The sequence below is a fragment of the Equus caballus genome, chromosome 23, assembly GCF_041296265.1.
Source record: "Equus caballus isolate H_3958 breed thoroughbred chromosome 23, TB-T2T, whole genome shotgun sequence".
Lineage (NCBI taxonomy): Eukaryota > Metazoa > Chordata > Mammalia > Perissodactyla > Equidae > Equus > Equus caballus.
This window is the reverse complement of record NC_091706.1, coordinates 19,359,617-19,386,181: the sequence shown is the minus strand read 5'-3', so window position 1 is coordinate 19,386,181 and position 26,565 is coordinate 19,359,617. Positions and strand designations below refer to the sequence as shown.

The following is a 26,565-nucleotide window of genomic DNA, read 5'->3' as shown; positions in this document are numbered from 1 at the left end:
AATTCTTTTGTGGTCTAATAGTAGACGTATGATTGCCATTCTTTTAAATTTGTTAAGGTGCATTTTATGGCCCAGAATGTGGTCTGCCTTGGTGAATCGTGCCCGTGAGCTTGAGAAGATGTGTGTCTGCTGTTGTTGCGTGGAGTCGTCTGTCGGTGTCCATTACCTCCGGTTGATTGATGGGGTTGCTGAGTTCAGCTGTGTTCTAATTGACTTTCCACCTGCTGGATCTGTCCATGTCTGATAGAGGAGTGTTTAGTCTCCAACTGTAATCGTGGATTCGTGTGTTTCTTTTTACAGTTCTCTCAGTTTTTGCCTCACGTATTTTGACGGTCTGTTGTTAGGCGCATACACAAAATGGGTGGTTAGGTCTTCTTGGAGGATTGCCCCCTTTATCATTGTGTAATGCTTCTCTTTATCCCTGATAGCTTTCCTTGGTCTGAAGTCTGCTCTGTTTGGAATTAATGCAATTATTCCTGCTTTCTTTTGGTTAGTGTTAGCATGCTTTATCTTTCTCCATTCACTTACTTTTAAGCTATATATTTTAAGACTATATATTTAGTTTTTTTAAGTAAAGTGGGTTGCTTGTGGGTCTTCTTTAAAATCTACTGTGACAATGTCTGGGTTTTAATTGGTGCATTTAGATCATTGACATTCAAAGCGATTATTGATAGAGTTTGATTACTATCTGTTATATTTGTTACCATTTTCTATTTGGTGCCCTTGTCCTTTGTTCCTTTTTTGGTCTTTCAATATTTTTCTGCCTTTTTAGGTTTTGATTGAGCATTTTCTATGGTTCCATTTTTTCATGCTTTGTAGCACATCAGGTGTACTTCTTTTTTTCCCCTTTTTTACTGATTTTCCTAGTGTTTGCAATATACATTTACAGTAAATCCAAGTCCATTTTCAGGAAACACTATACTGCTTCACGGGTGGTGCAAGTACTTCATAATAACAGAACACTCCTAATTTCTCCCTACTATCTCTTATGTCATTGCTGCCATTCATTTCACTTATATATAAGCACATATATACAATTTATTGTTTTTTCAACTGTTAGAACCAACCTGTGGATAAACACGGGTCAGTGCTTCAATTGCATGACAAAGTGTAAATGTTAGCAGCACAGACAAACAAAAGCAAATATATTATTGACAGAACGTGAGTCATGCGGGGAGAAAGGAAAAGCAGAGGAACTGTGGGGACACAAACAGTATCAGGCATAGAGGAAATCTTGCGATTAGGGTGAAAGTTGATAAAACAAGAAATTAATAATAATAGCTATTTCTTGGGAGCTTCTGTGTGTGGGACACTAAATGCATTATTATTTCTATCGTCAGAGCAACCCCATGGGAGAGGTATTATCCATTTCCTGGGTTTACAGGTGAGGAAACAGAGGCCCAGGAAGGTTTTGTGAATTACTCAGGGATGCAGAGCTAAGAAACTGAAGAACAAGGATCCAAGCCAGGGGTCCATCTCAGAAGCAGTGCTTTCAGCCCCTGTGCTGCCACTTCCCTTGTCACTAAAGGGAGCAAATTTACATGATGTCACAAGAGAGAAGCAGCAAATTGATGAGATGAATATGATGGACTGGGAAGGAAGAGGGAGGAAAAGCAGAGGGAGAGGGAGTTTGTCCTCCCCCTCATGTTAGGTGATGAAACTGTCTAAGTGGATCTGTCATGAGGCAGCAGGATCAGCACCATGTTTAAGGTTATGGGGGTAACATCGAAGTGGCGAGACACTGTCTCTGGAGAGGGGAATAGGGTGAGAAGGGTTGAATTTCAGTATTATTCGAGTTGCTATTGTGTTCATGTATTTTCATAAAAATAACAGAATGTTTCTGTTTATTTAGAAATCGTTTCAGCTGTGTAAGTGCATCAAAACGTGAAATTCAAAAATCATCTTACATCTGTGACACATCTGTTAAACATTTGTCTTATCAGGATTATTCTTTTTAGCTTGAAAGCATTTAAAAAAATGTCAAGAAGTATGAATTTTCAAAATTTCTCTCAATGACACTGCAGGCATGGCAGAGACAGGGCGTGGGACTGTAGGAGCAAACTGGGTTTCAGCCCTGCCTCTGAGAGGCGGCTCCATTGCAAAGGGCAGTGATGCTGTGAGCCAGGGAGCAGGGGCATGGCTCTCTGGACAGTGATTGACAGCTTAGAGTGAGTGATGGGCGGCAGGGGCCTGGAGGGGTCCAGTGGCCTCTCTCGGGGGAGCTATTTGCTTTACAGGGCTGCTCGCATCAGTGTGGTGCTAGGCTCAGTGCTGTGCATTCTTAGGCTCAGTTGTCATACTTTTCCATGTGTTTACTTCATAAAAGTCAGCGCTTCTATGCTCCCTTTAAAATGGGGATCAAAGCACTATTGCTCTACCTCTGTCCATCATCTCTGTACCTATTTATCATCTGCCTACCTACCTGTACTACTCTGCTCAGGCTGCTCTAACAAAATGTCATAGACTGAGGGCCTTAAACAACACACATTTGTTTCTCACAGTTCTGGAGGCTGGAAGTCCAAGATCAAGGCGGATTCTGTTCCTGGTGAGGTCCCTTTTTCTGCCTTGCAGACAGCCACCCCCTGCTGTGCCAACACATGTGGACAGAGAAAGCTTTGCCATCTCTTCCTCTTTTAACAGCTCTGATCCCATCGTGGCAGCTCCGCCTCATGCCTCTTCTCAACCTAATCACCCCAAAGGCCCCACCTCTAACACCATTGGGGCTGGGGGGTAGGGCTTCAACATATGAATTTGGGGGGCACAAAATTCAATCAATAACTCACTCCATCTATTTATATATAATTTATCTGTCTGTCTATCCCCCTATCGTTACGTATAGAACAATAAGAACATGGCTTATAAGTCACTTCCCTGCGTTACTTTATTTGATCCTTCCAAAACTCTCGCCAAGTAAACAGGCCACAGATTAAGCACCGAGTTCACTGAGACACTTGAAGGTTGAGTGTGATGTTTGTGATCAAACAACCAACAAATGGTGGTGCAGAGAGTTCAACCCACACCTTCTCTGTCCTCCCTCCCACTTACTGACTTTTCCAGCCACCTGAGTTACCGGCTCCCCCTGAGGACACTGGGCGTCCTTCCTCTGGGCCTTTGCCATGATTATTCCCACGCTCTGGGATGCTTTTCCCTCAGACATCTGACTCAGTCTGCTCGCTCTAGACTATTCAAGTCCCGCCTTCCCAGTGAGGCTCGTCCTGTCCACTGTTTAACTCTCTGCCCACAATCTGAGTCCTCCATCTGCCGCTTTATTCTCCAGAGCATCTCTTCCTGGCTCACCCACCAGATCATGTACATATGCTTGTTGTTTCTTTTCTCCCCTCCAACCAGAATGTGGGCTCCACAAGGTCAGGAATTTGCGTTTATTAAGTCTAAGGGAGACCCAGCAGAACTGTAGGGTCAGCCAGAGCTGGGTGCATCTATAATTCTTGTGATTTGGTATTTTAGTGGTTTAGATTAGAGCCAGGCCCATTACTAAAGATCTATTCTGATAATTTTAAGCAGCATGATAAGTTACTAAGTAAATTTACATTTTCAGTAGGTAAAGGGCAGGCATGAGCTCTTGCTTCCTCCAGATGCGAGAACCCGGATGCAAATCCATCCTCTCTGGGTGAAATGGGAATGTGTGAGGACAACTGGCCTAAGTGTAAAGTAAATAAAAAGATGCACAAAAAAGACATTGAAACATGTTAAAAACTAAAACCATAAAGTGTGGTTTCCTGTCACACACCAGGGATTATGTGGCCTCCAGTGAGTCAGAGTTGGGAGAGAAGAGAGCAGCGTGGAGGGAAGAGGCCAGGCTGAGTCCCCGTCTCTCCCTCCTCTGGACCTTCCTTCCTCCTGGAGTGTCACCTCACGCTCAAACCGAGAGTCCAGGGTCAGCACGTGCAGTCATGAAGTGTGGCTGCTTCTGCAACCCAGTCACTGGGACACAGAACATTTTGCGTAGTAAGTGTGGCTCAGCACACCACCACTCATCTATGTCCATTCTTCCCCTACAGCTGAGTAAAGAACACGAGCAGAGGGAGATTAACAAGAACAAGGTTATGTATATATATGTATATGTACATAATAAGGACCCACAGAGTCAAATGGGGAGGGGGAGAGGAAGCCCCTGTAAGCAGCAGTGGGCATCCTGCCAGTGCCCAGACTGGAGAGAACCGGCCCAGAGCCTGGGTCGGCCACGTTAACAGTCCAGCCGGGGACGGCACAGTTGGTGCTACATGCAGCTGCTTCTGTTCTCCACACTGGAGCTTCCCAAGTCTGGGGCAGTTCTGAAGTGGGCTCTGTGCCCCTCACCCTCCAGCACACACATGACACACACACCCTGCACATACAGAAACACACACAACACACACATACATACCCCATACTGCACGTATACACACAACCACACATGTGTCCCCTGAGTTGTGGTCCTCTGGCTGCTGTAGGAAGAGAGCAGGTTAAGCTTCCCTTGAAGGATCTGAGCCCATTTCCCATGGAGCAAAACCTGTTCCTGGTTACACACAGTCTGCATAGCAAGATCTCCTCCATATTTGTTGAGGTTTGTGTTAGAAGAAAGGAACTGTGGGTGGCTCCTATGAGGCCCTGGCAGGTGATGAGGGTGCCCCAGAGGCAATGGTACCACTGGCCGTGCCCTGAGCACAGGCACAGTTGCTCTGACCAGGAGCCTCCAGACACAGGGCTGGCTCCTCCACAGTCAGAGGGGCCTTCTGGTGTTTGGACTGAGCGTAGAGTTTTCTGTCTAAAATCATATGGTGCTGTCCACATGGCACCACCTGGGCTTTGCCAGGGCGGTCCCCGGGCTCTATATGAACAGGGAACCAGAGTGTATCCAGTCTCAGCAGGTGTTGTGCTGTCTACCATCACTCTGGATAGGTGGGCTCTAAGTGTTCTGATGGCAGTTGGTGACACAGGAGCCTCCCATCACAGGCAAGGAGTTGTTCCCTTTGACTGCACCTGCTCTCTTTTGGCCAGGTGGGCCCCAGGTACACTGATGGAAAGTGGGAATACCAGGTCCTCCAGTCATGGGAATGGTGTATCCCCTCCCTCTGTGCCACCTGGACTCTGGGTGGGTGGCCCCCGGTGCTCGGAATGAGGTGGAACTAGAAGTGGGTGCAAACACAGGGGTGGTGCTTGCCCTCCTACTGCAGCAGCTGTGCTGTGGCCAGATGGACCCCAGTTATCTGACCAAAAGGGAGACCAGAGGTGGTGCTGGTGCCCCTCAGTCCTGCCCCAAAGTTGAGAGCACTGGATACCTGTGACTGGGTGAGGCCTGGGGTGGACACACTGACCCCAAAGCTCCCACGTTCCACGGGGGCTGCAGGTCCCAGGAACACAAGTGGGCCTGGAGCCATATTGGCCAACAGTGAGCTACTGTCCCATATGCTGGGCATCCTGGTGGCAACTCCAAAGCCAGTAGTAGTAGATATGCCACTGGGGAGAACACCTCAGGTGTCACTCAGAGTCAGGTGGGTGCTGACAGTGGTGCCAAATGCGGAAGCTGGAGATGTCAAAACTGTAAAACCTGGTTGCATTATGCTGCCTCTGGGAGGCTGGGCTGCGGGAGGGGTGGGGCCTACGGCCTGTGCTAGGGCTGCCAGTTTTCCCAACAGGAAAGAGTCGTCAGGCTGCTGCCCACCACAGGCCCCAAATGTGGGCAGAGGGGTGATTCCCGGGTCAAAGAGAAGATTGGAAATTGCGGTCTGTCTGCTGACTGACTGTGCAGGTAAACAGGTGGAGATGTGGGCCGAGGCAGTGCTGTCACTGGGTGGTGTGTTCTCAGAACCAGGAAGCACCATGTAAAATGGGCAGTGGTTGTCCCTGGAGACAGGGGGACACTGGAAGGTGACAGCCTGGGAAGGAGGCGTGGGATCCAGAACATCTGTGTCAGAGGCATGCTTGAGGTTTGCAGAGGTGATGCCTCCTGGGGGAGTGTGGGGGACACAGGACCACAAGGGCTTGGCCAGTGAAAACAGGAGCACTGGGGAGAAGGGCTCTCTGCTGCTGCCCATCAGGGGCCCCACATGTGGACTGAGGGGCAATTTGGGGGCCAAGGGATAGATAAAAATTGGGGTGGGGAAGAGGAGCATCAGTGAAGGTGGGCTGTGGAGACTGGTCCCTTTGCAGGTCCCTCTGCTCCACACTGCAATGAACCTGGGGAAATGGGAGCGATCTCACACTGGAGCCCGCAGGAGACCAGAGAATGCCAGCCTGGGAAGGGAGAGCCGTGTCCATGTCAGTGATGCCAGGCTCTAAAGTAGGCTGGGAGGTCAGACCTGCAGATACTGTGGTTGTCACGGTGGAAGGGACTGCCACAGAAAGGATGGGCTGGCCTGTGAAAACAGGAGTCCTGGAGGAAGGGAGTGGAAGAGCAGTAGGTAAGAGAAAAGGAGGGGGGAAGCTAACACGTGGCTGTTGGGGATTCTTTTTGGCAAGAGGGCAGCTTGAAGGAGAAGGTGGCCATGCTTGGAGGTGTGAGGAGGCCAGAAATAGTAGCTGCTGTCGCTCTGACTGAATGAAAAGGGCCTCCATTCTCACTAAATGGAATTCCCAAAATGGAACTTGGTCTAAAAGGGGGAAGAGAATGGGCAGGAACAGCAGGAGGAGGAGAGTTCAGGACTGTGCATCTTGTTTCCTGATCAGTATTTGGGGTCTAGGGAGCTGGAGGGACAGACAGGATCCTGGGTCTGGCAGACAGGTCAACTGAGTCAGTGGGAGGAGCAGCGACCTGTGAAGGGTGAGTGTCGAGGGGCAGGGAGTCTGCAGTCTCCGAGGCAACTCGGAGGGGTGAAGGTGGGGAGAAGGAAGGGGCAGGCCAAGTGGCCCTGTGGTCTGCCATGCCCCCTGTTTTATACTCCAAGATCTTGTTCTGCTGACACTCACTGTTCTCTTACAAGGTGCCCGGGTTTTTGGCAATAGCTGTGCAAGGAAGCTGAGGAGGTGGGAGTGGCTCACCTGGGCCCCACAGCAGTGGCAGTGGCAGTGGCAGGGGGAGCACAAGTGGCATGATGATTCTCTGTTTGCAGGACCTACTGCTGGGAGATCCCTGGGGAGAAGAGCTCCTTGATGGGCTGTCTGCAGGCTTTCATCCCACATCTTCCCTGACATCAGTGAGCCTGGGGAGCTGGGCAGAGGGTCTTCACCTGGCACTTCCTTTGTTGACCTCTTGGGCAGCAGGGAGCAGCATGAGGTTGGGTCAGAGAGCACCATTGCATATGGATCAGGCTTCCAAGGAGGCAGGACATCTCCAGCAGGGCTGTGTGAGATGGTGATGACATGGCTTTCCCAGGAGGAGCTGATTGGAGACATCTGGGTGTTCTCACTCACGCTGTCTTCTGGGTGCTTGGGATGGAGGTCCGGAGGCCCAGGACTGCACTTGCGGGAAGTGAGGACTCTGTTGGTCTCCAGGGGACTAGGTGTCAATGTTACATCCCCACTGCTGTGTGGGCCCCTGTGCCCACCGTCTTGTCCTTTGTTCTCTATGTGATGCTCCTCCTTTTCCTTTCCTTCTCTGGGCTCTTCTTGGGCCTTCACCTCAGTCTCCTTTGGGCAAGGAAGTGAGAGGTGACTGGATGGTGCTGGCTTCATAGCCCTGACGACCTGCCCAGGTGGTGAACAGAGGAGAGTAAGTTTGCACCCTGGAGGAGGGATCCTTATGTTTCTCAAGTTTCCAGACATCATGGGATTACGAGCTCTAGCTCACCAAGGGGAGGATCCCCTGAGGGGAGCGCGTGGCCTGCTGGACTGGATACCACCTCTCCTGCGCCATGTAAAAGCCAGCCGATAAAGGCACTGGGTCCTGATTGGGACCCTCCAGACGGAGGGTTGGCATGAGAGCAGCGGGGTGGTCTCAGCCAGGTGGGGCAGCAGAGCAACCCCTGGGTCTCATCTGGTGTGAGGAGGCTTCACGTCCACAGCCTGGATTTTTATTTAAAACAATTTTGTGACGAGGATAAATAAAATGTTAGGTGTGTGAAGGCCCAGGAAACATTGCAACAAAGAGACATATTCAGCCTTAGCATGCTGGCCTCCCCAAAACCCCTCACTGACACCCTGATATTACTGGGGAGTCAAATGGGAATGAAATACGTTCTAACTTGTAAATTCCCTATTTAAATAGCTAAATCTTCCCTATATATTTCGTGTATCCTCATTTCTTCTTCATATGACAGCCAATATTTTAAGAAGGAAGGAATTCATCCTTTTTTTCACCCAGTTTATAACCCAAGAGAAAACCTCTCCCCGGATTTTGAAATCTGTAAATGCAAATCCAGAAGACAGCACAAGCATTCTCTGAGCAGCAAAGGATGGTGTGGCGGGTGAAGAAAGGAGGGCAGAAGAAATGAGTGTCCAGAATAGAGAGCTTCTAGCAGGGTTCCAGTCAAACACAGTAGGGGGAGGCACAAACGCTCAGGATGGCTTCTAGATTCACCCGAATATGCCCAGCGATCCCTGGAATACAGTCTCAGGGAGAACGTTGGTGAACGCTTTTTTTTAAAGACTTTTTTAGAGCAGTTTTAGGTTTACAGCAAAATTGAGAGGGAGGTACAGAGGTTTCTCACATGCCTTCTGCATCCGCACATGCACAGCCCCTCATTATCAACATCACTCCCAGAATGGTACATTTCTTAGCAGGGATGGACCTACACTGACACATCACAATCACTAAAGTCCACAGTTTACCTTAGGGCTCACTCTTGGTGGTGTACATTCAGTGGGTTGGGGCAAATGTATAATGACATATATCCATCGTTATAGTATCATCCAGAATGGTTTCACTGCCCTAAAAATCCTCTGTGCTGTGCTTATTCATCTGTGCCCCATGCCCCTCCACTAGTGACCACTGACCTTTTTATTGTCTCCATAGATTTGCCTTTTCTAGAATTTCCTATAGTTGGAATCATACGGTATGTAGCCTTTTCAGATTGGCTTCTTTCACTTAGTAATATGCATTCCAGTTTCCTCCGTGTCTTTCCATGGCTCAATAGCTCATATCTCTGTAGCAGTGAATAATATTCCACTGTCTGGGTGTATTGGTGAACTTTTGAGACTGGGAATGCTCAAAACCATGATCCTTAATTCACCTAGGAAATCTCAAACCCAATTAAAGAAATTTATAATTTTTCAAACTGCTTACAACATCACTCCTAATTTCTGCAATCCCCACAACAATCTTAAAAAGCTAGTGTTGTCCTGTTTTCATTGACTGACGTTAAGAGACATGAACTTACCTGATCTTGATTAGAAACCAACTGCCCCTGGCTCCCCCCCCCCCCAAAGCCCACTGCACTACACCAGGGGGTTGGGACTAGGGTTTTCCTGTTTAGCAAATTAAAATACAGTGTTTTATCTGGCGATCCTAGTTGGCATAAAGGGCCCAGACATCTAATAATGGTGGTATCAGAGATACCTTCAGTTTTTCAAAAACCCTAGTAGAAAGTCGATATGTACGATGGCATGGCCAATGACAATGCCAACTTTTGACCACTCTCCCACCCCACCCACTAGTCAATGTATTCTCTCCTTTGTTATCTTATCCTGATTAGAAGTTTTGAGCAGCAGCTATGTTTCCCTCTGAAATGAAAAAGAGACAATTAATGATTGCTTAAATGCAGTCTCTTTGGAAGGCTAATTCTTTCAAAGATGAGAGTCAATAGCAGATGGGTGAAGAGTGGGAACCAGTGTATGCTGGAATTGCAAGGACTGCCTGTAAGTGGTGGGAGGGACAAAGGTGGGCATCAATGGGGCTCTAAGAGCCGGGGTGTGCTCCAATCTGAGCAACCCTTCCCTGATTCATTTGCATAACAAGATTCAGCCTAAGATGGCATCTGAGGAAAATGGTCTCCTGCTAAAATACCACCTGAAGCCATTGTTCTACTTTAGAATGTGCTGTCCAGTACACAAGCCACTAACCCCCTGTGGCTGTTGAGCACTTGAATTGGGACTGGTCCAACTTGAGTTGTGCTATGAATGTAAGATACATCGGATTTCAAAGACTTAATACCATAAAAGAATGTATAATATCTCTAATTTCTATGTTGGGTACATGTCCAAAAGATGTTTTGTATATAGTCATTAAGTAAATATATTATTAAAATTAAGTTGACCTGCTTATTTTTTTCAATGCAACTGCTAAAAATTAAAATTGTATGTATGGCTTGTGTCATATTTCTGTTGGGTTATGCTGATACCCCGTGCTGGGAGATAGATCAAAGAAACTCTAGGACTGGTATGACTAGCACGTTCCCACGCGCAGCTTAGTTTAGATTGTCCACTAGTCTAAGCACGTTCTAGCTAAGAGTAATATCACGTTTGTGTTACTGAGAGTCACTCTAAAACAATAAAAAACTGTTACTGTGCACTCTCCAGGTTTTTCTTTTCCTGGTGTGTTTTTTCTCTCAGTATTAAGACTGACTTCTTTCAGTTACCGTGGCAAACAGCTGAGGAAGGCAGGCCCTGCCACTGGCTGTGTTCCAGAGACATGCACAGATAGCAGCCCAGAGCAGGAAGAGGCGGCTCCCTGCTGAAGGTCACCACCAGCCCTGCCTGGCCTGTCCTTGGCTCTGCCAGCAGCTCCGCAGTCAGCCTGATGGACCACAGGTTCCTCTGAGCCAGCAGCAGCTTCCGCTCTTCTAGTTTTGTTTTTTTTCTTGTAGCTTTCTCTGCTCTGCAGCTTGTAGCTTCTCAAGCTTTACCTGATTCCGACAGAGTTCATGGTCCCGCTGCTGTTTTTCCCTCTTGCATAGCTTCTCCTCTCTTTTCCTTTCTCCAATTCTCTGCTCTTTGCCTCCTTCTCTGCCATTTTGTTCTCCTCTTTGCTGCTATTTCTTAATTGAGGCATTATTCAGGTGCTTGGTTGAGTGAAAAGAAACCTTGGGGGCTGGCCCCATCTCCGAGTGGTTAAGTTCCTGCTCTCCACTTCGGCGGCCCAGGGTTTCGACGGTTCGGATCCTGGGCACGGACAAAGCACAGCTCATCAGGCCATGTCTAGGTGGTGTCCCACATGCCACAACTAGAAGGACCCACAACTAAAGTATACAACTATGTACTGGGGGGATTTGGGGAGAAAAAGCCAAAAAAAAAAAAAGATTTGCAACAGTTGTTAGCTCAGGTGCCAATCGTTAAAAAAAAAAAACAAAAAAAAGAAATGTTGGTGTTGCAGGTCACAGCCTCGCCGTCCTCGCCTGTAATGTGAGCTCTAGCCACCCAAGACGCTCAGGGCTTGGATGAAGCCCACGTAACCACGGTACTGGACATATGCCTTGAAGTTCAAGTGTCCCCTGAAACTGAAGGTGTGGAAGTTCAGGCAGGTCATCTCCTCCCCATAGGGGTCCAGCAAGGGGATGTCCACTTTCCCTATCTCCCTAAACTTCTCAAACGCCTTGACTAGAACCTCCTTGCTGGGCTTCTGTGAGCCTGCCTCCTTCAGGGTAACCATTTGCAGGGCAGCCCCTCCAGGCGAATCATGTCCAGCCTCTCCTGGAAGCATTCATTCATATCCACCTGTGGAAGAAGGCATCCCAGTTGTGGTACATGGCGAAGTCGATTTGAACTCAGTGGCCCGTACCTGGAGTGTGTCAAAGAAGCCCCTGAGCTGGATGATCTTGGCCGCCAAGGCAGGCCAGGAAAGACTTGACCAGACCTTGTTCTCCCCCTCGCCCTTGAAGTCCGGGGTGCTCTTAGAAATCCGGAGGATGGAGAACTAGTGATTGTGTACCATTCCCTTCAGCCTTTCCATCACCTCCCAGGTGGAGATGGACTCCCGGGCTGCTGCAGCTGTGTGAGGGCCAGGCTGATGGTCATTTTCACCATGGTCTTGACGTAGAGGCTGTACAGAAAGCAGAACTCCACTGCATGAGACATGTGGTGTACTGTGGTACCTGCTGCCATAGCTGGGGCATTGGTCTGGCAGAGGGCTTCAGCTGTGTTCCAAGCCACTGCCCATGTGGCCCAAGCTCGCTGCCTTCTCCCAAGGACCTCCACAGGCACAGCCTCCTCGTCAGGCATCACTAGTGTCAGCCAGAGGCTCGCCTGAAGGGATCCATACCTCTGTCACCCTCTTCCGTGATGGTGCTAAGTGCTGGAGATATGAAGGTAAGACATTAATTTCTGCCTTTGAGAACCTCGATCTAGAGAGAGACAAAGAATAAGTAGCCAGTTACAAATATGCCCTCTGGGCTAAAGGGAACTTGACTGTCTCATTCACAGTTGTATCGACAATGTCTGGGCCGTATGCTGGATAAATATTTGTTGAATAAATAGATGAATGAATGCAGAGCACTACGGGAACACAGAATGGAGGGTTAGGGAAGGCTTTCTAGAGGAATTGCTGACTCCAATGGTCAGAAAGAGGTAGCCCGGAAGAGCAGACTGGAGAAAGTATTCCAGAAGGAGAAACGGCAAGATTGGCTCAGGCGTACATAACAGTTATGCCTGGATTAGAGGCTGGCAGAGGAGATCATGAGAATATGAAGAGACTCCCATGATGAAGAGCCTCATATGCAAAACTACTAACTTAAGATTCTATCCTAAAATCAATGGAGAGTCAGCATTGAGCAGAGAAGCAACATTATGAAGTTTGTGATGTAGAAAGATGAACCTGAGAGCATAATGGAGGGCTGGTTTGTTATAGAGTGGCTAACACTGGAGGCAAGAAGACCAGTTAAAGAACTGGCAAATAATTCAGGCAAGGGAAGATAAGAGTGTAAGCTAAGGCAGTGATACTAGAAAGCCAAGGAGGAAATGGGATTAGGAGATATCTAGGGGGTAGATTTGACAGGACTTGAGGACAAACTGACTGTGGGGATTGAGAGAGGAGGAGCAGAGGATAATGGCCAGGTTACTGTCACAGGGAGATGGGTAGGTGGAGGAGGCGCTCCTTTCCCAGCTGGAACCAGCCCAGTGGGCAGGAGAGGCGCTGTGTGCTGTGTCTTCTTCACGTGTCCTACAAGAGCTGTGGCAGGGGCACCTCTACCTGTGCTCACGACATAGTAGCCCTTGGGGCAGTCCTGCATGCATGCCACATCTGCCAAGGGAAGAAAAGTGTCTGTCTTGGTATGAAGTATGACAGGTTTCCCAACCCTCCTCTATATACTCCCCACTGTGTACCCCTTGGTACACACTGTGTACCTGGTACAGTGTGTACCGGGGGAGACAGGATGCAGGAGGAGTGAGACAATGTCCCTGTGGGCTGATGGATATCCTTGGGAGCTGAGATGAATGTCCAGGAAATAGAATCGACCACAAAGCCTTTAGGAGTTGAGAGGAAACAGAGGTCAGAGTGGACTGGCCTTGGTGGGCAGGACAGAAACCACAGTCTGTCAATATGAGCCCGAGGATGTACGGGGCATCCCAGGAGTGGGAGTCCACATAAGGCAGTGCTGGGGCAGCAAGTGTCAAGGCTCCACTGAAAAAAACAAACTTCAGGGCCAACGTGATGACCTGTCCCCACAACTTCAACTTTCTATTTCGAGCCTTGAATGTGTTCCCTCCAAGATAAGATTTTGACCTCGATTCTGCTGTGCTGCCCACACTGTGTGGCTGTTGAAATTAAAATGAAAGGAAATTAAAACTTCAGTTCCTCATTTGTGTAAGCACAGATATAGAAAGTTTCCATCATGACAGAAAGTGCTATGGACAGTGACTCTGTTTTACCTGGGTGTTTAAAAAGTAGATCAAACCTTAAATTCTCTGCTCTACAAAGCAAGGTGAGCTGGAGTCGAGTTGTTCAGCCCCACACCACCCCAGTCCTTTCTCCACTCACCCCAGTGGAGTCTCTGATTCTTCCTTCTTCCTTAGGAACATTTAGGGGTGGAAGGTGAGGGCAGGTTGATTAGAAAGTAACAAACTGAGATTTGCTGGCTCTGCAGTTTAGGACTCAGTCCTTAGAGGCAACTTCTTCCCCAGCTTCTGCTCAACCTCGTGGACTGGCAGCCAGGCTCTCCTGCATTTCTAGTGTGAGCCACTGGTCAAGTCTAGACCAGCAGCCAGGCTGTGTCCATAACTCTAGTGAGCATTAAGCACAGGCGCTGATGGGAAAGCTAAGTGATATTAGGGCTGCTGCAGAAAGTGCTGTGGACTCAAACTCTGCTGGGAGACTCTCTGAGCTCCTGAGGACAGGGCCATGTCGTGCACTCTGAGTTCCAGCACCCAGCAAAGGCCAGGGCTCCAGTGAATGCTTGTTTGGTGGTTCTTGTGTTAAAGATGTATATTAGCAACAGTTCATTGTCCAGCTGATGTATCTGGTTAACCAGGGGGGAGCCCTAATCTCCTCAAGATGAAAAACCTCTGGATTAGTTTCCTATTGCTCTTGTAACAAATTACCACAAACCTAGTGGATGAAAACAATACAAATTTCTTATCTTACAGTTGTGGAGGTCAGAAGTCTAAAACAGCTCTACAGGGCTGTGTCCCTTTTGGAGGTTCTGGGAGACAATCTATTTCTTTGCCTTTTCCAGCATCTGGAGATCACCTGCATTCCTTGGCTTGTGGCTGCTTCCTGCATCTTCAAAGCCAGAGCACAGCATCTTCTCTCTTTGTTCCTCTGCTCTGTCATCACATAGGCATCAACTACTAACTCTGATCCTCCTACCTCCCTCTTGGGAGGACCCTTCTCAAAATGTAGGATAATTCTCCCATATAAAGACCATTAATTTAATCACACCTGCAAAACCCTTTTTGCCGTGTAAGTGACATTCACAGGATCTGGGGATTAGGATGTGGACATTTGTAGGGGCCACATTGTTCAGTCTACCACAACCTCCAGAGGAATTACCCAGTTTATAAAAACCAACCCTGGTGGGGTGGTGGTGAGGGGCAGGGTGGGAGAACGTGAGAAGATCAGGCCTGAGACATCCTGTGCCCAGCCCTTGGGGGACTACGGCTCTGTGTTATGCACCAGCACCGAAGTCTCATTCTAGTCTAACTCACATCCCTAGTTTAAGGGAGGACCACCTTGTAGTGATGACGTCTTCCTGTCTGTCTGAAGGCTCCTGAGAAGTTCACTGGAGGCACTCTAGATTCGGGCAATTAGGAAAGAAGGTCTGGGGTTGGGATGATATGGGAGATCTGGAATGTTCTCATGAAGCAGCAGCTTCTGGGGAGGATGGTCACTGAGATTTGTATAAGAGGAGCTGAGATGGATGGACAAAGAAGACTGGGATCTTCGATTGTTTTCTGCTGGAGGGGACCAGGAATGGTGAGGAGGATAGCTATCCCTGTGCCTTGCAGGGAAATGGTGTCCTAGCAAATGACTCCTCAACAAGAAGAGGAAAAATGGCCACACATTTCTACCCTGAGGGTCTTGCTTCTCAGGTCTACTCTGCTGGGCTGGGGAGATCAATGCTGGCACTTTCCTGGTCTTCAGCATGTTCGTCCTTCCTTCTCTCTCTCCTATACCCTCCACTGCTCCTTCTTTCAGTTGAGTTGAATTTTGTTTCATTTTCCTTCTCCCCTTCATGTGCTGAGACTAATCATGGCATCCCTGGAGACCTGAGGGCACTGCCCCACGTTAGCGGGAACCACTATGTGGGATCTGCTGGAGGCGGCCAACCTCAGAATGGGCCATACTCTGTTCAAGAAGATTCATTAAACAACAGATACTAAATTAAGGGGAAACTTTGATGAGGAGCTGACCACCTGCATTTCCAGAAAGCGTCTCTCCACAGACTGCTTATTTTTTTTTTTTTTAAAGATTTTATTTTTTCCTTTTTCTCCCCAAAGCCCCCCAGTACATAGTTGTGTATTCTTCGTTGTGGGTTCTTCTAGTTGTGGCATGTGGGACGCTGCCTCAGCGTGGTCTGATGAGCAGTGCCATGTCCGCGCCCAGGATTCGAACTGATGAAACACTGGGCCGCCTGCAGCGGAGCGCGCGAACTTAACCACTCGGCCACGGGGCCAGCCCCCACAGACTGCTTATTAATCACAAGGGAATTATAACTGTGCAGTGGAGAAATGGGACAGCGCCCTCAACAGATGACCACAATTAACATCACTGATGAGAGGCAGCTGCACATGTGGTGTCTCCATAATGACACAACATCACCCGTGAGGAATTCTGGCTGAGAATGCATTATCTCCATCTAATCGTGGGGAAACTTCACACAGACCCCCCATGGAGGGGTAGGGACTGTCTTCCTCTACAGTGTTAATACTATAAATGATGAAGACAGTCTGTGGATGTGTTTCAAATTAAAGGAGGCTAAAGCCACATGGTAACTAAATGCAATACCTGCCCCACGGCTGGACCCTGTCCTAAAGGGGAATTGACAAAATTATAATACAGATGGGATATTGAAATATTGTATCAATTGTAAATTCATTGGACTTGACAACTGGGCTGTGGTTATGTGAGAAAGTATGTTGTTCTTAGAAAATACATTCTAAAGTGTTCTTGGGAAAAGGGCGATGATGTATGTAACATGTCTGCAAATGGTTCTGAAAAAACTGTACCGTAGATTCTGTCTGCAGATACATTGAGAGCAGGGGACCAAGAGCAAGCACATGAGAAAGCAGAGGGGGGTCAGAGGTGAATGGTGGGGACGGGGTAAAGGGCACGTGTGCCTGTTCTTCGCACTGTTCTCACTCTTCCATTTTTTCTGTGGCTTTTTAAGTTTTCCAAACACACAGTAAACAATTAAAAGGAAAGACACCAATATCTACTGGGCACCAAGCATCGTGCAAGGTCATTTCTCAGATGGAGAGAAGGACAAAGCCCTTCTATGAGGAAAAGCAACTCACTGGGAAGAAGGCTGCCCCACAGGTGCATGTGACACTGGTCCTCCGAGGGCCCCATGCAGCAGAGCACTTGGCGGGACAGGGCTTGCATCCCAGAGCCCCTCACCCCAGCACTCGTTGGGGGTGCGTTCCTGGTGGGCACGCAGTCCATGTGGTGGTTCAGCCTCAAGCCGTCCTGGCAGGGCATGCAGGTCCCAGACACGGGCAGGTCCTGCAGGACTTGTGGCAATCTGTGGGTGGGATGGGGCTGCCGACAGAGTAGGAGAGGCCATGCGCCCCTCTAGGGAATCAGTTCACTGGAAAGTGTGGCATGAGCCTTCCTCGTTTCTTCCAGAGATTTCCAGGGCTCTGTGCCAAGGGTATGGGGCCATGAGTTGAGGACAGCCCTTGGGCTCTGAGTGGAGCATTCTTGTGACAAAAAGAGAAAAAATGTGTGTTTTGTATTCTCCGTAATATCTAGAGGCCCTTCCTGCAACAGCCCCTCAGAAATTTTAAGACTCATTGCAACTACCCAAGATGCAGCAAAGGAACACTAAGAGGCCTTGTGGCAGCATGGCCACACACTGGTTGGTGGCCTTTTCACACCGTGACTCCTGTTCTGCCGTCCTCCACTGACCTCCCAGAATGCCTTGCACTTATCATTAATGTAGCCATTGTCCAGATATGTTATAATTACCTGTTGAATGCACAGCACCTATGGGAGGGCCTGGCGTGTGACAGACAGTCAGTGAGTATTTGTCAGACAAATGAGTGAGAACCATTCACGCCCCCTCAGGGTTTTAGTAGTCACTGCTCCCTCTGCCTAGAATTCTCTTCTCCCAGGTATAGCCTGGTTTGTTCCCTCCCTTCTCAGAGACATCTTCCAGCCTCCTTCTCGAATTTCAGCTGCATCCTGCCCAACATCCTCTCCCCCTTCCCTGCCTTATTTTTCCTTCTGACTTATCTTCTGTAGAGTTGGCCTTGCCCAGTAGAATGCAAGCTCCATCAGGACAGGGTTCTGTGTGTATTGTTCCCTGCTGTTACCAGGCCTGGAGGAGCATGTGGCACATAGGAGGCCCCCAAGAAGCACTCACTGAATGAATAGACCCCTGGTGTTATCGTTGTGATTGTCATCATCTCATCTTATCTATCCAGGAAATTCCTTCTCAGGAAAGGCTGGAGGAGCTCAGTCACTTGGCTGAAAAGGGCAGAGTCACGAGTTGAACCCAGGACCTTAAGAAGAGCTCTCGCTATTTCTGCCCTCGTTCCCCGGGAGAGCTGTGGGACGCTTAGAGGTGTCTCTGCTGTCTCGTAGGGGATAATTTGGGGTGATGAGAATGGATTCCCAGTCCTTGTGTTTCTTAGAGGAAGTCCTGCTTGGAGATGGCTTGGTTCCAGGAGCTTCTCCACACCAGCCAAACCTTAATTTTCAGGTCAGGTCCTTTGTTACTTTTCCTCTCTGGAAAGTCAGGTGGTCACCCTGTTTCTTCCCTCAGCCTCCCTGTGGACTGGTGGAAGGGGCAACAGCATTGCAAGGACAGACTCAAGTCACTTTCCAGCATTGGGTGGGTCTGAGGAGAGCCCCGGCATCTGTGGTTTTAAAGCTCTGCAGGTGACTCTAATGGGCAGCCAGGGGTGAGATCCAGGGCCTTTCTCAATGGGAAAATCAAATCAAGTAAATTAAGGAACCATCCTCTGAGACCTGTAAAGCTCTCTCGATGGCAAGTTACGTCTGTGACTGAGCCCCAGAGAAGGGCCCGAAGTCAGTCCTGAGTTCCCAGCATGGTGCAGGCAAGATGGTCCTGCAGGCCTTGATGAGTCTCTGAACTTCTCGTGGAAACGGAGCCCAGCTCCACAGCCTGCCGCCCGGGCTCCCTCCGCCCTTTGCTGCACTGCACAGCCGCCTGTCTCCAAGCCCGTGTTCTTCACAGCTTGTCAGCTGGGACAGTGACACTAGAAGCTTCACATGAAACACAGAAAAAGGTAGATCCAGCCCACAGGCTAGAACAGATAGCCTTCCAGGGAACCTGTGTCCTCCTGTCCTCCCAACACATGTCCCTGAGATGTCCTAGCACGTGGGTGGCCCAAGGTCTCTCCTGCCCCGGGAGTCACCCTCAAGCTCTCGCTCAGGTTAAGGGCCTGCCTCTGGGTGTCTATCTCGTGTTTGGTTGGAGGCCACAAGGGGTTAGATTACCACTGAGTGCTGAGCTGGAGTGGATGCTGTGACTGTAGTTAACAGGACAGGATTGTACACGTGCACGGTGCTAAGAGAGTAGATCTTCAATGATCTCACCAAAACAAAGGGTAACCATGTGAGGTGATGGGTGTGTTCACTGGCCTTACTGTCGTCATCATTTCACAATATCCATGTGTATCAGATCATCATGTTGTACACCTTGAACTTACAATGTTCTACATCATTAAAACTGGGGTGGGGTTGGGAGTGGAGAAAATTCCCTTCCCCAGGATGCTTCTCTCACTTGCTGGAGAATTCCTCTGGTAATGGGCAATTTGTTTAATTTTTCTGTTCCCTGATACCTAGTGAGAGGCAAGAACTCACACCCAGTTCAAACATGAGGAGGCATCAGAAGAGCAGACCCCTCTTGACCGTGTAGGGACTGAGGTGCCAAGTGGGATGGAACAGGGACCCGGGGCAGCAGAGCTGAAGGTGAGGAGGATGGAGGAAGCTTTAGGGAGGCTACGGTGAAAGGGGACAAGGGACACCAAGAAAATCCTCTGTGGCTTGGCTTTCCTTAGGCTGCTGGAACCTATTATGGCTTAAAATTTTGGGAAAAATCTTCCATTTGGGGTGGGCTTTTGAAGGCTCCTCATCTCCGTTGTAAATCTTCACCTGAGGATCCTTTTGGATCAGCCACTTTTGTGAGGAGGGTCAGCATTAGCCATTGTAATAACAGTTACATGATCAAAGCTAAAGAATGATGCCTTTTAAAAATAAATAATGAATCAGGGCAGAGTCACAATATGCTTCCGTGAGCAGGAGGGAAAGGCTGGGACGACAGCTCGGGAGCGGGAACTGTGCGAACCCAGGAACCTGCTCTGTCTCAGCAGAATCCCATAATCCTGTTAGGATCCGTGGGATGCAGCGCTCAGCCCTGTGCCCAGAAGTCTTCCCCGTGCGGTCCTTAGTCTCTTTTTCATAGTAAGTTCCTGCTGCACACTCATCCAAACACCGCTCGTCGTGGAGAACTGAGGACGCCTCAGCACAGATGTCGCAGTCATCCGCTGAGGGGCCACTGCCCTCCAGTCTTCAAGGCAGAGGACACCCTGGCATGCATCTTTATAGGAGTGGTGGGGACAGGACTGATGGCACATATCCCTGCACAGGAAGGACCCAGGCATGCACTCTGGGGAAGGGGAGAGCAGCAAGCGACCCCCAGAGGGACAGGAGAAAGGAATTCATTCCTTCTGCAGAGGGCTGGCCTCTCCTCCCCACTTTGGCTCATCAGACATGAGTGTACCTGCATCTGCCCCTTCCCCACCCTGCTGGGGCTCCTCCTCCGCGTGGCACAGGCCTGCTTTGGGAGAGGAGACCACATATGGTGGCCCGATTGCATGGTGCTGGGTTTACATCCTGAAATGATCTTCCCCTTGGAGATGCACAACTTGTGGTGCTGTGGCAGATGAGTGAGGGCTGAGATGCTGGAGGGATTCTTCTGAAATCCCAAGAAGCAGTAACAGATTTTTAAAGTTGTACCGAGCCCCTTAGGCTCTTTTTAGTAGGGAAAGCAGTTTAGGAATTTTTGGATTAGTTAATTTTTCATTCACTGGTAGGGTAGACCAATGAAATATGCATAGTTGATTAGCATGATAAATGCATTGTAGGTATATTTTCTTTGTGTTCATTCTCTTATTTCGGGGAGAATTCCAGAAAACACTTTGGTTAGACCAAGAGAATCCCTTGGATAGGACAGCACCAGTTATGAGTCAGTCTTATCCTTGGTAGGAAATTAGCCATCCTTTCTTGGGAGATAATTCCAGAGAGAAAGTTCCTAGCCAGAGCACTATTCTCAGAGTCTTAGTTTCCCCCAGCACCTGGGATAGCGCTTGGCACCCCTAAGTGCTCAGTACACATGTGTGGAAGAAATCGTGCAAAAAGGGGCTCTTGTCTGTCTTAACCTGCAGAGTCCACAATGGAAAGGCTTTCTCTCCTCCTCAGCTTCCTCAGTGATGTACACAATGATGGACACATTTCTGTGAAGGTAGGGAGACTGGTTCCCCCAGTTCTGCTCGGACACCCCACCCTCAGAGAGTCAGCCCCCAGCTGGGGAGGCTCTGCAGAGCCACGCTTTCCCCTGGGATGCTCCCAGCTACCTCTGCATGTTTTCTCGTGGGTGCAGTCCTGACACATCTTTGAGCAACACTTGCACACCCCCTCCACAGCCACGTGACTGTTGAAGCAGGTTTCCTGTCCCCCTCCCTGGTCCAGGATGAGGCCCCCTTCACAAGAGTGGCTGTTGGTGGCATTTCCTCCACATGTTCTGCAAGGAGAGCTGCAGCATTCACAGGTGCCGTCTTCTGCATAGAAGCCCCTGTGGGGAGGAGACAGCAACTGGGGAAGCCTCCAGCCCAGGAGATGATTCCCACCTGGGGGCAAAGGAGTCAGGGCTGTGAGCACGAACTGCTGCTGCTGTCGACCCAGACGAACCACTGGATCTCCCGAGGAAGTGTGGTAAGAGATCACGTCTGCAGAAATCAAGAAAGGGACAGGTGTCATCCTGGGAAATTCGGTTTGTTTGGAAACAACTCGTGTTAATGCCTATCTAGTTTAGTCACCTTCTGATTTCCCTATTTTGTCTCTTGTTTTTCATTTTACTTTTTTTTTGGTTAAAGTAGAAAATGCTTTTTATTCAATGTAATACTTTTATAATGAAAAATTTAACAAATTAGAAAAATTATTGTTAAAAGCCTCAAGAGGTTTAATGCCCTATAAAATGGGAACCTCTTTTGCTTCTTGATGCTCTGAGCCAGCGTCTGATGGCTTCTTTCAAACACACATGTAATGTTTACACACAGCATCAACCACATCTGGAGCACCTGTCAGTGGAGTTTGTATTTGTGTGACTGACTTTCTTCCAGGTGGAATGTGGGGACTGTATGTGTATTGACCTGTCACACTATAGATAACACTCCCTGCTGTGTGAACACAGTAAATATGAAAAAGCCCAGCCCTCTCAAATGTAATTGAAAGATGAGGGACATACAGACGATGTTTCTTTGGAGGGAAAACTGAAGAGAAGAGCTTGTTTGAAGCAGGACAGTCATAAACCAGTTTAGAGAAGATGGACTTCGGATATCATAGGTACCTAGTCCAAATGTTTTCTATCATTCTCCTTGTATTTCTCAGCTGTTGCCATAAGAGTGCTGTGCAAGAAAACACCCCAAACTCATTCTCACTCATGTATCTGTGGGTAGGCAGAACTAGGCTGAGCCTGCACTCAGAGAGGCACACGTCCTTGTACAGGAAGAACTCAGGCATGCGCTCTGGGGAAGGAGGCCTGACTGCAAGCTGCACACTGGGTCTGATCTTCACGTCCCTGTATCCTCTCGGCACAGAGGACCACTGGGGCATGTTCTTCTCTTAGCTGTGACAGAAGCACAAGAGGGCAAGTTCAACATGGCCAACACATTTTAATCTGCTTCTCTCCTGCTAACATCCCATTGGCTAAAGCAAATCAAACAGCCCAGCCCACAGCCAAGGGTCAGGGAAGGCCATTCCACCTCTCCTGGGAGGTGCTGCAAAGTTACAGGCAGAGGGCAGGGCTGCAGGGAGGGGTGAAGAATTGCAAGGAATAACTCAATCTCCTAGAGTCCTCTGTGAATCCTAGAGCCAGTACGGGGCTCCTCCTCTACGGCATCTGTACTTGATGTTTTAATCAACTCATTCACATCCATTTAACCGCTATTTCAGTCATTAATTTCTTGTGTTTATTCAGTAAACAAAAATGTATTGGATGCGTCAGGAAGAAATAGGACAGGGGTGAATAAAAGTCATATTTCTAATGTCATTTTAAGAAGGGAAAATTGAGGAAGAAGCAGTTTAGGTCGAAGAGGGGGAACTGAATAGTAACCAGATGAAAGCTAAGACCAAGCTTCCTCACACAATGGCATCCTTAGCTTTGGGACCACGATGGAGATCACTTGAAGAACAAAGACATTGCTACTTTGTCCAACCAATCTCTTAAAATGAATTTGACTTTCAGTTCTGTTCCATTGATCTGTGTGCCTGTTTTTGTACCAGTACCATGCTGTTTTGATCTCTCTGGGTTTGTAGTACATTTTGAAGTCAGGGATTGTGATACCTCCAGCTTTGTTCTTTTTTCTCAGGATTGCCTTAGCAATTCGGGGTCTTTGATTGCCCCCTATGAATTTTAGTATTCCTTGCTCTATTTCTGTGAAGAATGTCATTGGGATTCTGATTGGCATTGCATTGAATCTGTAGATTGCTTTGGGTAGTATGGCCATTTTAACAATATTAATTCTTGCACTCCATGAGCACAGTATATCTTTCTATTTATCTGTGTCCGCTTCACTTTCTTTCCTCAATGTGTTATAGTTTCCAATGTACAGGTCTTCCACCTCCTTAGTTAAATTTATTCCTAGGAATCTTATTCTTTTTGGTGTAATTATAAACAGGATTGTTTTCTTAATTTTTCTTTCTGATGGTTCATTGTTAGTGCAAAGAAATGCAAGCAATTTCTGTATATTTATTTTGTACCCTTCAAATAACTGAATTCAGTTATTAGCTAGATCTAATAATCTTTTGGTGGAGTCTTTAGGATTTTCTATATTTAGTATGGTGTCATCTGCAAACAATGACTGTTTTACTCCTTCCTTTGCAATTTGGATGCGTTTTATTTCTTATTCTTTCCTGATTACTGTAGCTAGGACTTCCAACACTATGTTGAAGAAGAGTGACAAGAATGAGCCTCCTTGTCTTTTTCCTGTTCTTAGAGGAAATGCTTTCAGGTTTTCACCACTGAGTATGATGTTAGCTGTGGATGTGTCATATATGGCATTTATCATGTTGAAGTATGTTCCCTCTATACTCAATTTGTTGAGGATTTTTATCAGAAATTGATATATAATTTTATCAAATGACTTTTCTGTATCTATGGAGATGATCATATGATTCTTATCCTTTGTTTTGTTAATGTGTATCATGTTGATTGATTTGTATATATTGAACCATCCTTGCATCCCTGGAATTAATCTCACTTGATCATGGTGTATGATCCTTTTATTGTATTGTTGAATTTGATTTGCTAATATTTTATTGAAGATTTTTGGATCTGTGTTCATCAGGGATATTGGGCTGTAGTTTTCTTATTTTGGAATGTCTTTGTCTAGTTTTGGTATCAGGGTCATGCTGGCCTCATAGAATGAGTTTGGGAGTGACCCTTTTCAATTTTTTAGAACAATTTGAGAAAGATGGGTATTAACTCTTTTTTAAATATTTGGTAGAATTCACCTGTGAAGCCATCTGGTCCTGGCCAGTTGTTTGTTGGGAGTTTTTTGATTGCTGTTTCAATTTCATTACTCATAATAAGTCTCTTCAAATTTTCTATTTTTTCATGATTCAGTTGTGGAAAATTGAATTTTTCTAGGAATTTATCCATTTCTTCTAGGTTGTTCAATTTGTTGGCGTATAATTGTTTGTAGTAATCTCTTATGGTCCTCTGTATTTCTGTCGTATTGGTTGTGATTTCTCCTCTTTCATTTCTGATTTTGTTAATTTGAGCCCTCTCTTTTTTCTGGATGAGTCTGGCTAATAGTTTACCTATATTGTTTATCTTTTCAAAGAATCAAATTTTAGTTTCATTGATCTTCTCTGATTTTTTTTTTTAGTTTCTATTTCTTTTATTTCCTCTTTGCTCTTTATTATTTCCTTCCTTCTGCTAACTTTGGTCTTTGTTCTTTTTCTACTTCCTTCAGGTATAAAGTTAGATTGGGTATTTGAGATTTTTCTTGCTTCTTGAGATAGGCCTGTATCACTATAAACTTCCCTCTTAGAAGTGATGTTGTTTTATCTCATAGATTTTGGGCGATAGTGTTTCTGTTTTCGTCTGTCTCAAAGTATTTTTTGACTTCCTCCTTGACTTATTGGTTCTTCAGTAGCATGTGGTTTAGTCTCCACATGTTTTGTGTTTTCTCCAATTTGCTTCTTGTAATTGAGTTCTAGTTTCATGCCATTGTGGTTGGAAAGGATGGTGGATATGATTTCAGCCTTCTTAAATTTACTGAGACTTGTTTTGCAGCCTAACATGTTATCTGTCCTGGAGGATGTTCCATGTGCATTCAAAAAGAATGTGTATTCTGAGGTTTTTGGGTGGAATGTTCTATATGTATCTATGAAATCTCTTGGTATAATGTGTCATTTAAGGGCAATGTTTCCTTGTTGATTTTGTCTGGATGATCCCTTGATGTAAATGGAGTTTTAATGTCCTCTACTATGTTTGTGTTACTGTCGATTTCTCTCTATGTGTCTGTTAATATTTGCTTTATGTATGTAGGTGCTTCTATGTTGGGCACATAGATATTTGCCAGTTTTTTTTCCTCTAGTTGGATTTTTTTCTTTATCATTGTGTAATACCTTTCTTTGTCTCTTGTTACAGTTTTTGTTTTAGTCTATTTTGACTAAAGTAAGTATTGCTACCTTAGCTTTCTTTTTGTTTACTTATGCATGGAATGTCTTTTCCATCCATTCACTTTCAATCTCTGAATGTCTTTAGATCTGAAATGTGTCTCTTATAGGCAGCATTTTTTTTTATCCATTCAGCAACCCTATGTCTTTTCAATGGACTTTTTCATCTATTTACATTTTAAGTAATAAGATATGTTCCTATTGACTTTTTTTTTAATAGATTTCTGGAAGTTTTTGTAGTTCTTTGCTGTTCCTTTCTTCTCTTGCCCTTTTCCATTGTGATTTAATAAGTTTCTTCAGCATTATGTTTGGATTCCTTCCTCTTTATTTTGTGTATTTATTAGAGTTTTGGTCAGTGGCTACCACAAGGTTCATATATAACAGCCTTAACATCTTATTGTAGAAAGAGTATAACATTCTTAGTTCTTATGTTAATGTAACATGTTAATAAAATATCCCTCTAATTCAAGAAAGTTGCTATTTCTGATGTTTTGTTTTATAGACAATAAAGCAATTAATTTGTTGAGCTGTTAAGTTGTTGCTCATGGGTTTTTTCTCCCCTAAATTTAGTACCAGAAATGAAGAAGGAAGTAACAGGTAGACTGTTTATCCACACTTAAATTCTCTACCTTAAGTTCTCTTGTTTCAGCTAATGCACTTTAAAAGAACAATGGAACCTCTAGAAATGTCAGGTACCCAGAGACCCTAACTTATTCTGTGGCCAAGTCAATTGGTAATTTCATCATACTTTTAGATAAGAAATATTTCTTTTCTTTTTTGTTTTGGTCTCTTGAAAGCCCATTTTTATTATAGGTCAGTATTTGGGTCTCTGTGTTTCTCCAGAGTGTGGCCACTGTGATAGGAACACGTGATGGGACTAGATCAATTCTTACAAACACCTTAAGTGAAGGTGCTCATATACATGACACAATGCATTGGTTTGGCCTCGGCCACCTCCTGTCATGCTCCCAACAAACTTTTTGGACATGTATTTCACAGGGTTGTAGGTCCATTGCTGGTTTTACAAGAAGAATGACAAGGCTGGTGTTTTCCCAAAATGCCTGTGTAGGGAAAGACACAACAAATCAGTCTCCTTTGAAGTGGTTCATGGTATTACAGTGTTGGATAAGGTCTTATGGGTAATCTGGGCTCCCTTCCTGCTCAAA

The 26,565-nt window shown here is 46.7% G+C and overlaps 1 protein-coding gene and 2 pseudogenes across 1 annotated transcript in view; 2 read left to right on the top strand and 1 right to left on the bottom strand.

Moving 5' to 3' along the window:
- Nucleotides 1-25,933, top strand: part of LOC111772076 (A-kinase anchor protein 17A-like) — a 32,959-nt pseudogene extending 7,026 nt beyond the window's left edge.
- LOC100054171 (A-kinase anchor protein 17A pseudogene) lies at nt 11,131-11,913 on the bottom strand (annotated as a pseudogene).
- The window catches only part of LOC111772074 (solute carrier family 28 member 3-like), a 42,481-nt gene continuing 37,211 nt past the window's right edge, over nt 21,296-26,565 (top strand). The window contains exon 1 of the mRNA XM_023635011.2: nt 21,296-21,427. The gene's annotated coding sequence lies outside the window, so the exon portion shown is untranslated. The remainder of the gene's footprint in view (nt 21,428-26,565) is intronic.